At 33.9% G+C, this 17,242-nt stretch overlaps 1 long non-coding RNA gene and 1 pseudogene across 4 annotated transcripts; one reads left to right on the top strand and one right to left on the bottom strand.

The window, feature by feature from the left end:
- Positions 1 to 3,244: 3,244 nt before the first annotated feature.
- LOC141623357 (uncharacterized) lies at positions 3,245 to 16,995 on the bottom strand. 4 transcript variants are annotated; one of them, XR_012533327.1, is made up of 4 exons: positions 16,749 to 16,995; positions 16,189 to 16,255; positions 15,942 to 16,071; positions 3,245 to 3,434 (listed from the first exon to the last, which is right to left on the bottom strand). It is a non-coding gene; the product is annotated as an uncharacterized LOC141623357 (long non-coding RNA). The 4 variants fall into 4 exon arrangements; XR_012533328.1 differs by lacking the exon at positions 3,245 to 3,434 and adding an exon at positions 4,724 to 4,742; XR_012533326.1 differs by lacking the exon at positions 3,245 to 3,434 and adding an exon at positions 13,114 to 13,619.
- Positions 3,451 to 11,676, top strand: LOC141623356 (pentatricopeptide repeat-containing protein At2g22070-like; annotated as a pseudogene).
- Positions 16,996 to 17,242: the final 247 nt, after the last annotated feature.

The following is a 17,242-nucleotide window of genomic DNA, read 5'->3' as shown; positions in this document are numbered from 1 at the left end:
TTTAGCATAAAAGTTTTGTTATCGATTAGTATAACATCAAGTAACATAGTTATAGTAATTAGTACTCCGTATGTAGCTAGCTTTTTCATCGTTACATACACAACCGGTTTTTAATTAAATACAAAACGCTCTCTCTATAAACACGGTGGAGCTCATCAATATGAACCCTTAATAACGGAGACATGTTTTCAAATTATTTTACAACTACATAAAACTGAATGATGTTACAAAAAACAGCATATATCATAATTATATATATTTAGTGCGTTAACAGAAAATGTTAGATATCTTACAACATAATTTTAACTTGACTATTACAATTAATAGTATTTCCTCCGTATAAACATCTCGCAAAATCAAATCCAAACTGAATTCCAATAGAATTAGTAATCTTTAAACACAATCAAAATATCTCTGATTTAATTACATAGAATGCACGGGCACCTAGTTGTATCATATGTGACAACATCAGTTAGTAGTTTATGTCATTTTTTTTTTAAATAGTCGGGTTACCAAGTTAGTATAATAATGTCAGTTCGTAGTATATATTTTATGGCACCGTTGAAAACATTATTTTACGTTTTCATGGTCTGGTAATAGAAAACTATTAAATTTAATAAAAAAGTCAAACTATGTTAACAATAGGAGCAAACAAAATTTCGGTGGTTGATTTAGATGAGGACAGATTAATCATCCGTTCCTATAACAAAAACGCAAATTAAGTGTTGTGGCATTTGGTATTTAATTATATCAGTTGTATACTAACATTCAGAGATATAGTTGGATTATAGTGTTACCGTTCTTATTGTCTAAGCACCATCAGTTTTTAACCGAAATAGTCTTTGACTACTTATCCTTAAAAACTTCATGCAAAATATATAATACAACATCTTAATTTGGCAAATTGTGAAAACTTCTTTATAAACAATGTCCTTCTTGTGGCCTTGATACATTTGGTCTCTATCATCAATGTAGAGCCTTAATCTCTTGGATGAACGCTTCTACATAAAGCTGGCCATTAATAAAAATTGATTTTGACAGATAAATTTAAACATGATTTTGTCACTGATCCTAACTCTTGTTTATTGTCATGGCGCAGCATTAGAGTCGACAATTAATTGCATGACACGAAAACACGACACGAATCCGACATGAAATTAACGGGTTTGGGTTGACATTTAAAGACCCATTTATACAAGCCGGTCGATACGAACACGACACAAGATTTAATTGGGCTAGGTTTAGGTTGAGCACTGTACACACGGACCCGACCCAAATAACCTATCTACTAAATTAATAATCCTAGTTTTTCTTGATCCTTACATAAACATACTTACACTTTCCAAATATTGACATAACACGAAACTACGACACGAAATTAAGGGGTTAGGGTTGAGGCTTGATGACCCATTAATGTAACTGGATCGACACGAACACGACACGAGATTTAATTGGGTCGAGTTTTTGTTGAAGAGTTTATGATCCATTTAAATGTGACACCTGAATCCGACACGAGCAGATCTGTTTGTCACGTCTACGTAGCATGGCCTCGATGTATATTGTCTCTGCTTAAGAATGAAAGGAATATTTGTATCCGAGGAAGTCATTACTATCCTCGAGTTCAGTACCTTTTATTGACTTTGGAATCCGTAAGTATATTCGCTTCTACTATGAATTTTCCAAGGCGATTGATAATAAGACAGATCCCGTTAGATAATCCTCTTACAGGGTTAATGTTTCTCAACAACATAACCGACATACCACACTTAGTAGAGCATACCAGTATGAGTTATATTAAAAAAATTCATCATGTATACTCTCTTCCCTTCTTAAACATCTTCCGGCCACCTTGTTTCTTAGAGGTCAAACTTTTATAACTTTGACCATTAATATGTCGAAAATCATGGTCAAACTTCCGTTTTGACGATTGTGTAGAAGCAATGAGGATGAAGTACATTTAGTGCGAAATTCCTAAAAAATAATGAATCTTACTCCCAAAGTCTACACCAACTAAAACACTCTACCAAATCCCGCATAAGGAAAACAAAAAACGACTCCTAAAAGCAAGGATGTCATATGGGGATAAGACATGACAGATGTAGGTCTTCTCGTTGTCACAAGTAAAAATTTTCAAAACCATAACCGCTTCAACTTGGAGAGATCTTAAAATAGTTTTGTTCCATTTAAATGTCATATACTCGTATATTCTACAGCTTTCTCAAACAATTCTGATATTATTCTACCCATATATAACACCTATGGTTGGCATGATTTAAAATTCAATTTGAGCGTAAAGATTTATTAGATTCGCTACATCCAAGACAAATGTTTTTTCTTATTGTAGAGTTAACGATAATTTTTTGTTATGTTTTTCATGATTTTGGAGTATATATGTACCTTGTGTTACAATGCCTAATTGTTAATATTTATTCTGAACCAATAGCTATAATGGAGATTATAAAATTAAAAAAGGAACTTGAGATCAACTCCTAACATTAGGGTCAAAAATAAGTAAACATTGGCAGAAAAAAAAAAACAAGAACGAATTAATTAGATATGAGGAAGGTCGGGAGATTATGAAAAATCTCATATTTAGGCTTTGTTTCAAAGAAATAAGCTTTTGACCAAAATTTCGTTTATCTTAATTTTGTTTGTAATACTTGATAGATAAATTATTTGCCAAAATAAGAGTAGCAGTGAGAAATAAGTTACCTGTGTTTTCTATTCCTCCAATTTAAAATATTAAATATAGAGAACTTATTATGTACTTTTGGAGTATCATTTTACCAAAAAAACCAGCTAGGCTTCGTTAGTTTGCCAAACATTTTTTACTTAATCAATTAAATTATCTTTCTTAATTTTCAGTATACCATATAATTAGTTACATTGTGTATTTTGAGTATCACCTACTTATATTGGGATAATTTTATTAAAATATTAAGAAATCTACTTTTATTAGGATATTTTTTTTTTTTTTTCGAAATCTACTCTTGTTAGAAATTCTAAAAAAGTTGGACTCTCTAATATCGCTCGAAAAGTTTCTGCTTTATATATATATGTATTGATTATTATTCTTATTGTATTATTGTTATTATTATTAGTATAATCGTTTTATTATTATTTCAATTAAGTTCAGTTCAGTTCAGACAATTTCAGTCCAAAAAAATAGGGTCTTAAACATTAATCTCAAAAAGTTACTTATAACTCAAAAAAATTACATACAAACCCAGAAAAATTTGACTTTTGACGTCATAAAACTAAAATGTACAGAGTAATTTATAAACTCTATAGAACTCAAAAACATTACACAAAAACTCATTAAGTGTAAGGTGGTACATCTGATGTACAATTTGTTTTCTGACTAGTCATCAAATGCCGAACTCCAATTAAATCTTTACTGTTCTGTCTTAATCTTAAAACAGGCCCGAACATACCTGCGGAATGTGTTCTCCATCAATCAAATAATTCATCAATGAGAACCCAACATCTTCATCAGTAACATTGGTTTTACATATCGATCAATTATATGCACTATTTATCAATAATTGGTGACTGCATCACAAGCAGAGACCTCAAATTCACAAATTCTCATTATAGACGGACACTATCCGTCTATACGTATAGACGGATACCATTTTCCCTCACAAAATACCCATTTTGCCATAAAGTGGGAAGCACATGAGGGTGCCCCACCTTGTCCCCCTACCCATTTTATTAGAGGTCTTTACCCATCTTTTCGCCCCACCCGTCTATACCAAGACTTATTGCCTCAAATTAGGCAGATTACTTCACTCCCGTTTCATTAAAACCTCTTCCATTTTCGACACCGTCCTTTCGAATCGTCTTATTGAGTTATACGCCAAATGTGGTTCCATTAAAAGTGCCCACAATGTTTTTGATGAGCTCCCATTTAAGAATGATCGATCTTGGAACATTCTCGTTTCTGGGTATTGTAGAAACGGTCTTTTTGACCGTGCATACCAACTGCTCGCCGAATGTCCTGAACCAAATATTGTTGGTTACACTGCTGTCCTTTCTGGTTTATCCCAGCGTCATAATCACGAAGCATCCTTGTGTTTCTTTAAGAGGATGCAGACGATGTACAATGGGCTGTTCTTGGATGAGTATACTATTGTTAGTGTTTTGAGTAGCTGTACTGTTTTACGTGCTGTACAACTGTTGCGCCAGCTTCATGGCGTGGTTGTCGTGCTTGGATTAGAGTTTTATACTGTCATTTGTAATGCTCTGATTGATTCTTATGGGAAACTTGGTTACCCTGATTTATCTTATGGAGTGTTTACTCGAATGGTTGATCAAGATGTCGTGTCTTGGAGTTCGATGGTGTCTGCCTTCATTAAGGCATCGAGGATGGAAGATGCTAGTCGAGTTTTTCATCAAATGCCACTAAAGAATACAGTATCTTGGACGACATTGATAACCGGCTTCACCAAAGATGGGCAAGGAATGGAAGCTCTCAGTCTCTTTGGTCAGATGCAAAAAGACGGTGTGCCACCTAATGCGTTTACTTATGTAGCTGCTCTAGGCGCTTGCTCTGGTTTAGCACTCAGAGAGAAAGGTAACAATTTCATGGTCGCCTTATTAGATCAAACAATAAGGATTCTTTGTTGAATTTATATACCTGTAATGCTTTGATCAACATGTACTGTAAGTGCGTAGATTTGAGATCAGCAAGTGTGTTATTTGACTCCATGCTAGAAAACGACACAATTTCTTGGAATTCCCTGATAAATGGCTTTGCTCAGAATGGTCATTATAAAGAGTCGCTTGCATTATTTGAAAGGATGATAGGAGTAAGACTAAGGCCAAACAATGTTACAGTTCTCGGGGTGCTTTCTGGTTGTTGTCACACGGGCCTGCTCGATGAAAGCATGCAAATACTGGACTTAATGAGCAAGCAAGGTCTAAAGCCGGAATTAGAACACTATGCAATTATAATCGATTTGCTTGGAAGGAAGAACCAGCTTGAAGAGGCTTTGGAATTGATTGAAAAAGCTCCCCAATCATGTAGGAATGTGGGGTGCTTTGTTAGGTGCTTGTCGGGTTCATGGTAATACGGATCTGGCTAAGAAGGCTGCGGACATGTTGTTCATGTTGGAGCCAAGTAATACTGCTCGATATGTGATGTTGTCAAACATAGAGGTGGCAAACGGGTCAATCGGATCAGTTTCGGATCGGGTTCTTTCGGATCGGGTTCTTTCGGTTAACTTTTAATTTCGATTTCAGTTCGGTTTAGTTCAGGTTAGATTCGGTTATCGCTTTTAATCGGTTGTACATATTTCGGTTTGGTGCAGGTTCGAGTTTGGTCAATATCGGAGCAGGTGAGATTCGAGTCGGGTCAATATCGGAGCAGATGAGATTCGGGTTGGGCCATATTCGGATCGGATGTCAAGGGATTGGGTTTTTATTACTCCCTCCATTCAACAATTATTACCCCATTTCAATATAATACCTCTCACATATAATGGAGAAATGGGGTGATAATTGTTGAATGGAGGGAGTATAATTTATAAATATTGAATATTTTGATTTTCTTCTTTGAAACGATTTTATATTTTTTCTCGGGTAATATTTCAATCTCTATTGAACATTAAAATAACTCGAATTGGCATTAGTTATTATCTAATTATAATTAATTTTATTAATTATTGATATATTTTTAACTAATGATCTATCATTCGAGTTCCATCAAATGTCCATTCTATCCCACCCTACATATGTATATGTAAAAGAAACTTAAATACTATTAGAAACAAATATTATTTGACTAATGAAGATTATAAATCATCCGACTCATGTATCCTTTGAATTCTATAAGCTCGAATTGAGCTTGGTAAAATTTGAACTTGAGCTAGTCTTGAGTCGATCTCGATCCTAATACTTTGCTTGCACCAACATCTTACTCAAATCCAACTATATACTAACAAAGTAACAATAGTTAAAAAATATAAATTTATCCATAAATCGGGTTTCTCGAGATTTTATTTTAGAACTCAAGAAACTTAAATTAAGATATGAAATACGTAAATCATACACGAGAGAGACGGATATCACAAAATGTACTACAATTATAAATTTTAATATGTATAAAATTATAAATTGACAAGATAGTTAATTAGTTAGATAAATTTATACTCCTAACTTATACTACGGCCGTGTTCTTTTGGACTGAAGTTATCTGAACTGAACTAAACTTAATAGATCTAAACTAAACTGAACTTAATGGAGCTGAACTGATCTAAGTAAGAGTTGATTTGTGAAGAGAAGAGGTCAAGCAAGAATCGAATGAAGTGAATTGAATCAATAGAGATGAACTTCATGAACTTGAACTTAATGAATCGAACTTAAGTAAGAGTTAATTTGTGAAGACAAGAGCTGAAATGAATGAAGCTAAACTGAATAGAGATGAAGTGAACTGCTGAAATGAGCTGAAATTAAGTCCAAAAGAATAGTACCTCCGCCTCGGTTATTTATTTCTTTATTCCATTTTGGGGTATCTCGATCAATTATTTGTCTTTCTATTTTAGAAATTTCTTTAATGAGCAATCAGATTATCCATATTTATCCACACTCACTTGTTCGACTTGTCATCTAATAATTAGCTCCCTTCCATTTCATTGGTTTTTATGGCAAAACCAAAGGCAAACAAATGATCGAGATGGAAGGACTTATTAGATTGTTCTTTTTAAAGAATAAAAATAGACCAAATATGTATCTTAATATTTTAAATGACTACGTGTAGCTTAAGAGTTGAGATCGTCCTAATATTTAATCAGAAAATATTTACATTTATCGTAAAATGATCGTATATTCATCTGAAACAATAATTTGTTGACATTCTATTAAAAAAAGTACATTTTTTAAATTTTCTCGTGTTATATTTAGACCGTCTAAAAAAAAAACTACTTTGTGAAATTGTGACGGTAATTAAGTAATAAAAATTAAAAATATACCAATTGATTGACTATTTGACTATCAATTTTGACGTGTCTTATTTTCTTAATGCCCAACCTCTTGTTTTCTACTTTTCTTACTTTTCTACTTATATTAATTGTTCATTGTCTGATATCTCTTCATCAATCTTCTAATCTCCTTTGCCTCTTCATTTAATCATTTCCAAATACTACATCCATTAACAAAAACTCAAAATGACGATCCAAAGCCCCAAGCTATTACAAGATTTTTGGGCGCGCAAGTCATCAGAGGGCTACCACAAGATTTTTGTAAAGATTGAAAGGAGTTATTTTTTTGGTAAGTAAATACTTAATTATTCTTAATCAATCAATGAATTATTATTTTGATTAAAGAAAATTTTGAGATTTACCCCTTTGATTGGTTATTCTTTGTTTTATGAAATCTTTTCTATTATATTATTGATTTCTTGTCCATCAAAATCGCAGTCTAATATGGCAAAGATAACTGATTTCTCTCCTTTAGTCTTTCAACTCATTAAACACGGACCTAATTATATTTTGCCTCATAAAAATTGGATAATCTCTAATATTTTTATCGCTAACTATCTTTTTACCCGCCAAAACGAGGGCGGGAATGCTTTGTTTTACCGCCAAAGCATGTTCATATGCTGATGATACACATTTACTGATTTACAAATCCCTGTCTATATATACATCCGCTTCCCTGCTTTGAGATTATCTTCAAAAATCAGTTATCGTCATTCGTCATACAATTTACAATATCAATAAATCATCTTGGTTATCAATTTTAACACTCATTATTGTCTTATTGATAAGGTTCGGTTCTTAAAGACTGCTTTTAAAATTGATTGTTGGTTTTGTGTAACTGTGTATTTCAATTGTATGTTCAATTACACTTAATGTTCTGAACATATTTAGAAAACTGTATATTTTAGTTGGTGCCTGATGGATTTGTTTTTACTTGGTTGTATATTTTAGTCGGTGTATGTCTGTATGGTGGACTACTGGATTTGTGGATTTGTTTTTTTTTTTTTACTTTTACAGGAGAATTGAAACTTTTAGTGTCATCATATATTCATGTGTGAAACTTCAGTACATTGATTAATGTAGACAAGAGTCACAAGATTATTCATTATGTTGCAATATTTGGGTATTTTGTTTAATGAAAGTATTAAACCAGTTTATTAAATTTGAAATATTATTATAATTACTTGTAATTAGTCACTCACTTTTTGTTTCTTTCGAACTCTAGGAAGCTATGGAATTTGCTGCTAGTGAGGACTCTCAAGTTGAAAATATAACTTCCATCATTGAGGTTACTGATTTCACTGATTTTGACAATAGAAGGAGCCCGGTGTGGAACGAATATTGGCGAATCCCACCAGAAAAAACTAAAGATAAAAAAACCAGAGCTTTGTGCAAGCATTGCAAGAATACAAACTTGATAGCTGAATCAACATATGGGACAACCAATGCGAAAAATCATCTTGCAAAATGTAAAGCATATAAACGCACCTTGCCACTGTCAACGAGAGGTAAATTTATCTTTGATCAAAAGGATTACCGAGAATTATTAGCAAAAGCAATAATTAAGCATGGGTATCCATTTTCTTGGGTTGAACATGAAGGAAATAGAGAAATTCATCAGTACTTGTGTGATGAAGTTAGAACCATATGTCGGAACACTGCAAAAGCCGATTGTGTTAAATTGTACACCTCATTGAAACATAACCTAAAAGAGACCTTATGTAATCTGCCTGGTCGTATTTGTTTGACGTCTGATTTGTGGACCTCTTGTCAGACTGAAGGATATTTGTGTTTGACCGCTCACTTTGTTGATGCTAATTGGAAATTGTCTAGTGTTGTTTTGAACTTCTGCCATATGGAACCACCCCATAGTGGTAAAGAAATTTACATTCTTTTATTGAAGTTGATACAAGAGTGGGGAATTGAGAAGAAAGTTTTTTCTTTGACTTTAGATAATGCTTCCAGTAATGATAAGGCACAAGATTATTTGAAGGCTACACTTAATGGGTGGGGGTGCTTAGTTAATGACGGGAAATATTTTCATATTAGATGTGCTGCACATGTCTTGAATCTTATTGTTAAGGATGGACTTAAGGTAATTGAGCAATCCATTTCTAAGATAAGAGAAAGTGTGAAACATGTGAAAGGATCTGAGGCAAAAAAGCTATACTTTCGAAGTGCCGTCGAACAAGCCGGGGTAAAGGAGACTAAGGCACTCTGGCTTGATGTGCCTACTAGGTGGAACTCTACCTATAAAATGCTTGATAGGGGTCTTATATATCGGGATGCATTTAATAAATTGAACCTAGTTGATAAGACTTACATACATTGTCTAGATGCTTTTGAATGGGAAATGGTCGAGAAAATAAGGGATGTCTTAGGGCCATTTTATGATATAACTGAGCTATTTTCTGGTAGTGACTATCCAACATCAAATTTGTATTTTGAGAATGTATGGAGGATTTCTATGCTCTTAAAGGAACTGGTTCAAGTTCAAAGTCATGATGAGGTGCTAAGAGACATGGCAAAAGATATGCAAAAAAAATTTGACAAATATTGGGCGGTGTCTGATGAAGATAACTACGGCACATTGTTTGCTTTTGCTATGGTTCTTGATCCTCGTTGCAAACTTCACTTTCTCAAGTACTGCTACAAAAGGTTGTTTGGCGATGAATTAAAAGCACGGGCGAAGGTAAATGATATACAATTTAAGATGGAGATGCTACTTAGTGAGTATAAAAGACAGAATACCCCATCCGCTTCATCAAATGCTGAACCTCGTGTGGTCTCCAGTACTTTAAAGCGCAAGTTTACTTTCTGTGAAGTAAGTTACTTTTTTTCTCACTGTGAAATTTTGTTGTTAGTTCTTAATTCAAGTGTTTATATGCTGAATTTAGTTACTTTTTTTTATTGATATCTTATTTATTATGTAGGACTATGATTATGAAGGAGTGGATACTAGTTCTGATAAATCAAAGTTGTCCACTTATCTCGAGGATGATAGACTTGATCGGAAAATAAAGCTCGACATTTTGGAATATTGGAAAAAAAATGAGGATCGTTATGGTGAACTAGCTCATCTAGCTAGGGATATTTTAAGTGTACCACTTACTACTGTGGCATCAGAGTCTACATTTAGTATCGGAGGCCGGGTTTTGAATAAATGGAGGAGCTCTTATATTCCTGAAAATGTGGAGGCTTTGATTACCACACGTAGTTGGTTATATGGCTATCAAGGTAAGTCGTTTTTACATTGAGTTGTCTATTTCTTCCCATTATTACATTTTTCCTATTTCTAATTAATTTGTTAATTTATATATTTTATCTATGTAGCCATTGAAGAGGACGAATTCCAAGGTCTAGACGTAGAATGGTCCACAATTCAATCATCATCTTGAAGTCAAGCTTCTTGTCGTCTTCATAATTTCTTTTTTTTTACTTGAATTCTGGAATTCATGTAGTTTTGTATTTTTTTACTCCTTTTTAGACCATATTAGATTCCTAATAATGTTTGCAAACAAGTTTTTCAATTTTGGAACTCACTTGTAGTGTTATTCTTCAAGTTCACTGTTTTTACAGAATATGTGCGCATCAGTATTGCTGGTGCTTTATCTGTGTAACTTGTAAGCTTCAAGTTTGTTTGCGAATAAAATGTTCCGTTTTTGGCAAATTGCTTTGCTTTATCGGTGTGAGCTTCCTCGTCGCATACTTGTAACATGTACATTTATTGATCTAAAATTCACTTCATGTCATGTGACTCATGACATGGATCATGATGTCGTAAAACTCAAAAGAGAAGTCTACATGGAGGAAAGCTTGGATACACGGTAACCTTTTCAAGATACATGTGTGCTCCATCGACCATCCATACTTAGTATTCACATAAGTATAATGTGTCTATGATATCAATTAAAAAGAAAAGCAAGACAAAAATGGTGGGGGAAAATGGAAAATGACAAGTACTACATATTTCATATTTGTTATGTAGGAGTGTCGAGTGTAGGACTAAGAATAATGGGTAGTAAGAAGCTGGATATTAGAGTACTAAGTAATTTTTGTACCATTATAAAAAAAAAAGTATATAAACAATTGAATAATTGATTATCTTTTTTCTTTTGTTTTACAAATGACAATTACTACATTCGGGTCATTTCGGGTTTCAGTTGGATTTCGGTCATTATTATACAAGTTGAAATCGGTTCGGGTGTGTTTCGATTCGAATCAAAACGATTCGAGTTGAAACGATTCGAGTTGAAACAGTTTTGGGTCTAATTCGGATATTGTAAGTTCGGTTCAGTTTCGAATCAATTCAGGTTTATTCAGGTTTCGGATGAAGTTGAAGTTATACTTTTCGGATGTACGGTCAGGTGTCGATTCGGATAATTTCGATCGGTTATTCGGGTTCGATTTACTTTTGCCAGGTCTAGTCAAACATATACTCGGCGGGTAATCAATGGGATGATTCTCGGGAAGTGAGAAGGGTTATGGATGAAAAGGGGTTGAGGAAAGAAGCGGGTTTTAGTTGGATCGAAGTGAAGGATAGGAGACATGAATTTGTAGCGAAAGACAAGTCTCATTGCTGTCACGAAGAGATATACGAGGTAATTCATTGGTTACTAAATCAAATGTGTGAAGTTGAAAATTCTTCCTGTATAGAAATAGATCTTGAAGATCAGTTGTTGGACTAAGGCCCTGTTCTTTCGGCTTTTAGAGTTAGTTGAACCAATCGAATCGAATGGAGTCAATCGAATCGAAATGAAATGAATGAGAATCGAATGGAGCTGAATAATCAATCGAAATAATCAATCGAATGGAGCTGAAATGAATCAATCGAATGGAGGAATTTGAATCTAACTAAGTGATTAGAGTTTGAATTGAATCGAATAATATTAATATTAATATTAATATTAATACTAAATATAATAAATAATAATAATATTATTATTATATTATTATTATTATTATTATTATTATTATAAATAATAATATTAATATTATTATAATTATAATTATAATTATTATAATTATTACTATTATTATTATAAGAAGAAGAAGAAGAAGAAGAAGAAGAACATTAATAATAATAATAATAATAATAATAATAATAATAATAATAATAATAATAGTAATAGTAATTAAACTAATTTGAGTGATTAACTAGGTAGCCACCATGAACCACGGTTCGCCATCAATCTAATTAGGTGAAATAACGGAGCACCAATTTGCTAGATTGATGTTCAAAGTCTAGCCGTTTATCATCCTAATTTGACAGATTAGGTAACCACCACAAAGCACCAACAATCCTAATTTAATTAATTAGATAAATAAAAATCGACATACCCTAATTTCATCTTTAACAAATAAATAAAATTTGGTTGATTAATTAAAACTCAACAGATAATATTAATAATTGATAGCAAGTAAATTAATTATTTATTTTAAAAAATAGAATTCATCTTGTAAGTTTTAAGTCATTTGAGCAATTAAATTAAATTTTAAGGAAAAATATTGATTTAAGAGTTCACTTGGTTCAGTTTGAGGTGAAAAGGGTACAGAATAGAACGTTATGAAAAAGTGTGTGTGAAAGAGTAAAGTTCGTATACGAAAAAATAATTACGTATTAATAATAGTAATATTAAAATTAACAATGTTATTAATGATATTATTATTAATTAATATACATATTCATATTAATTAATATTCATATTCATATTAATAATAATAATAATAATAGTAATAGTATTAATTATATTAATATGAATATTATTGATTTTAATAACCATAATATTCATAATAATATCAATAATGAGGATGATTAATTAATAATAAATTAATGATAATAATAATAATAATAATAATAATAATAATAATAATAATAATAGCAAATAAATAAATAAAAATAATAAATAATAATAAAATATTAAAATATTAATATTAATATTAATATAATATTAATAAAAACTATTAAGTTTAAGATTCGCAAAATTGAAATTGGCTGAATTTAGTGGAGTCAATCAAGTGGTGAGTGAAATTTAATCGAATGGAGTGAAAATTTGAAATGAAATAATAGAGTAGAGTAGAGAGCCGTGAAAAAAAGCCAGAAAAGAATGCAGACCTAATTATTCAAAAGCATAATCAATTGCTGTATTATTAATCAAGGCTTATGTCCTCATAATCCCAACTGTCGCAGCAACAAACAATAGTTGGGAGAAATAATACGGATCCGATATTTTTCCAAATAGAGAGTTGGAGGATGATTGCTCAACGGAAGTAGACTCCCAAGTCCCAACCTTCAAAGTTGCTAGACAAATTAGTCACATCTCATTTCAAAGGGATTTAATTAAAACCAGTTAAATAAATACAAGATGATCTAGTCAATTCTACATATTCTGATGCATTTTAATTCTAGTTTACAAGCACCACCCCATTTACAAGAGGTCATAAATTTGTATTACTACCATGTGACTATAGAGTGGGAATTGGAACTTCCTAGAAGCAGTCCTTTATAGAGTGGGTTTTCCGTCAAGATTGATAACTCTAATGATGAATTGCGTGACTACAATGTCATATCAGGTACTCTTCAATGGTACTCCACTTCAGTTATTTCAGCCAAAATGTGGACTTAGACAAGGGGACCCTCTGTTGTCAAAAAATGTTTTTACGGTTACAACACAATGGGATTTTAAAGGGCATAACTTTAGCTCAAGGGGAAAGACAATTGACCCATTTATTTGCGGACGATGCGGTTTTCTTTTTACAAGATAAGGATGGATCAGTTAAGACTTTCCACAAACTCTTAAGAAATTACTGCAAGGCGTCAGGGCAAATTATAAATGAGGAGAAATCTGGGGTTATTTTTAGTCCTAGTACCAAAATTAGGAAAGCAAGGGAGTGTATGAAGACTCTAAAAGTTAAAGGAAATAAAGGTATGGGGAAGTTATTTTTAGTCCTAGTACCAAAATTAGGAAAGCAAGGGAGTGTATGAAGACTCTAAAAGTTAAAGGAAATAAAGGTATGGGGAAGTATGTGGGGCTCCCGACTGAATTTCAAGGATCAAAAAAGGCTTTCTTCGATGGCTTAATTAATCACGTGATGAAACGCATTTCGTCGTGGAATGGGATTTTTCTATCTCCAACTAGAAGGCTTACCCTCATTTCATCAGTCCTATCAAATCTCTCAAATTACTGTCTATCGGTATTCAAAGTACCGGTAAGTGTGACACATAGACTTAACTCTCTTTTGTCACATTTTTGGTGGGCTGGATGTAAATCAGGAAAAACCATTCACTGGTGTAGTCATAAATTCCTTAGCCTCCCGAAACGTGAAGGTGGCCTTAGCATAAGGAATATTGAGCCTTACTGGCTAAACATGGGTGGAGGATTGTCTCGGGACATGACTCGTAGTCTCGTATTTTAGCCGGATCTTTAGGAAATTACTATATAAAGATGAATTAGTAGAGTGAGGTGTAATGAGAAATACTCCTGGATATTCATGGGGATCAAGAAGTGTACATCATGGATTGAATTTGATCCGAAAACACATGGGATGGAAACCGGGACCTCTATCAAACTTGAATGTGTGAACTAGTAAATGGGTGGAAGGAGATCTTGCGGAGGCCAGAAACGAGATTCTCTCAGTTGACAGGGAAAACATTAGAAACCTTAAGGTGAGATATTTGTGTACTGAAGGGGTGTTAGAAGAGGGTGGAACATGGAATGATGACATGGTAAAGGATTTGTTCTCGGAAGAAACTGCTAGTAAAATTCTTGCAATGCCACTTTGTAAATCACGAAGAAAGGATATTGTTTTTTGGCCGCATAGTAGCAGTGGAGAGTATAACATGAAAAGTGGGTATGGAATTATATTCTCAAGTTTTATGGAACAAAAAGGGTCGGAAAAGGACAAAACAAGAATAGGGACGGAGGAAAAGATCTTCTGCAGAAGGAAATTGTGGAAATTACCGGGTCCTGCAGTGTGGAAGATCTTAGTTTGGCGGATCATTACTGATACATTGCCTCTGGGAGTCAATTTTGAAAGGAGAAACATTCATATTGAGATAAGGTGCAAATTATGTGGAAATGAAGAGAGCAGTAGTGAGACAATGGAACAACTCTTCAGGGATTGTGAGATTTCAAAGCGGCTTTGGGCATGCACTGAGCTTGGTATTCGAGCCTCACAACCTCATAATATGGATATTAGGAAATGGATAATGCAGTGGATAAGCTATCTAGAAGCTATCTAGAGAAACTTGAGGAGGCTAATAGTCGCTTGTTACGATTTATGGCTACATTATAGTGTATTTGGTCTGTAAGGAATAGGATTTTATTCAAAGGGGAGAACTTTCACCCAAATTTTTTCTTGAACTCATGGATTCAGGAAGTGGGAAAGGCGGATGAAGCAATGCTTGAACGCAATAAGGGTAGGGTGAAAAAGACCCAAGAGACAAAGGAAATGGCTGATGAAAGGGGAAAGTGGCTTAGGGAGAGTAGGCCTTTCTTTGCGATAGGTGCACATTATAAATGTGAGTGCATTAGAGTTATGGTTGATGCAGGATGGAAGTCGAGGGAAAAGGCAAGCATAGGATGGGTGGCATACACTGAAACAGGTCAAATAATTGTAGAGAAGTACAAGGCAATCAAAGCTGAATTAGCCCTTCAAGCGGAAGCTTTAGGATTACGCGAAGTGGTCCTTTGGGCTAAGGAGGAGGGACGGTGGCATGTGGAAGTTTCGTCTGGCTGTCTGTCTACCTCTTGTTGCTTTTTTTGCAGGTTTAGAGAAAGCTCATCATATGACTAAAGAGATACTTGAAGATATTCCGGCTCTTAGTGGATCTTTTCATTGTATCTCGTTTAGTTATGTCCCGAGGTCAACAAACAAGGTGGCTCATAGCCTTGCTAGTAAGGCTATGACTAGTTAGTTAGGACCGTTTTTCTTTACAGCTGTCAAAAAAAAAAAAAATACCATGTGACTATACGTTGCTTTCACCCAATTCCAAAAAGCTATACTTCTAAGGCAACGCTTAGTTGACCATCTGAATATTCAACCACCTTCTTCGTCGGAGTCATGCAAAACTGCTCCTCTAACTTTAGCTCTGAATACAGAAATATATGGGTACAAATGTTAATGCGATAAAACAAAAGCGAAACTAAAGGTTATTCAGAAGAGAGAAAAATTAGTTAAGTGCAGGCTTGTAAGGAGGAAAACAAACCTGCGAAATGCAGGTACAACTCGATGGGGAACTTTGGAAGATTGAACTTCAGTGGCTGGCTGTTTCTCTGTACAGAAAGTTGAAAAGCAAGAATTGGCTTAATCACAGAGCTATGTGAAGAATGTGAGTGATCATTACCGTTGGTGGACGCTCTTAAAGGATGAAAATCACTCATATGGCTCATGTGCGTCAATGCGATTAAGAAATGCGGCCGTTGACCAACTCAGATTTAACCGGTGGAAAAATCATTTAGAATCAAGCAATATTTGTCATTAAGTATGCAGGTTGAGCCGATAACATCACGCCATGCTAATTAGAGATTGTCAATATTCGCGAACTTGGATTATGAGGAAAACCTCACACAAATATTACAATACAGTATTGGCCCATATGAACTAACAGAATCTCAAAGAGAGGCTAGTAACAATGTACTATGAATAATTTAAATTTTCTGACAAACATGAATCTCTAAATTAATCACACTAGCCGAATGGGTGAATGATAACACTACTGAGAGTATGTGCCAAGTGAAAGACAATAAGTTACTAGAGTATATGTACCAGTACTATTCAGCGCAGCAGTGACCGATGAAGTCTCAGAGTTCAAAGGAGAGGCTGTACTCCCAATGTCTGATGTCTTTTGGAACGCCTGCTTTTCCATATTCGTAGCTGTATCGAGCTTCCTCTTAACAGTTAGGCTCTTATCCCAAGGAAAATGAAAGGCTCAGCTCATTCAAGAAGATCAATGTAAGAGTCGTGATATGATTCCACAGAGGTAATGATACTCATCAAAAGCAAGAGTTACGGATTAAAATCTCGCAGGTAATCGTACCTTTTCCGCAGAAATCGTATGGGTCAACCGACAGCAGCGGTCTTGCTCTGAAAAGCATTCGAACCAAGTGTTAATTGATAGTTGATTGCATATAACTGCCTACTTGTTTTAAAATAAAAATAAAAACACGCTTTTGCGCAAGGCATAGTGAAGCGCTAACCAAAATGCCATAGAGACATACTTGTTAGATATGGCGCAGCTAGCGAGGCTCACTCAAGCACGC

This window comes from Silene latifolia, chromosome X (genome assembly GCF_048544455.1).
Source record: "Silene latifolia isolate original U9 population chromosome X, ASM4854445v1, whole genome shotgun sequence".
In the NCBI taxonomy this organism is placed as follows: domain Eukaryota; kingdom Viridiplantae; phylum Streptophyta; class Magnoliopsida; order Caryophyllales; family Caryophyllaceae; genus Silene; species Silene latifolia.
This window is presented reverse-complemented; position numbering and strand designations above follow the sequence as displayed.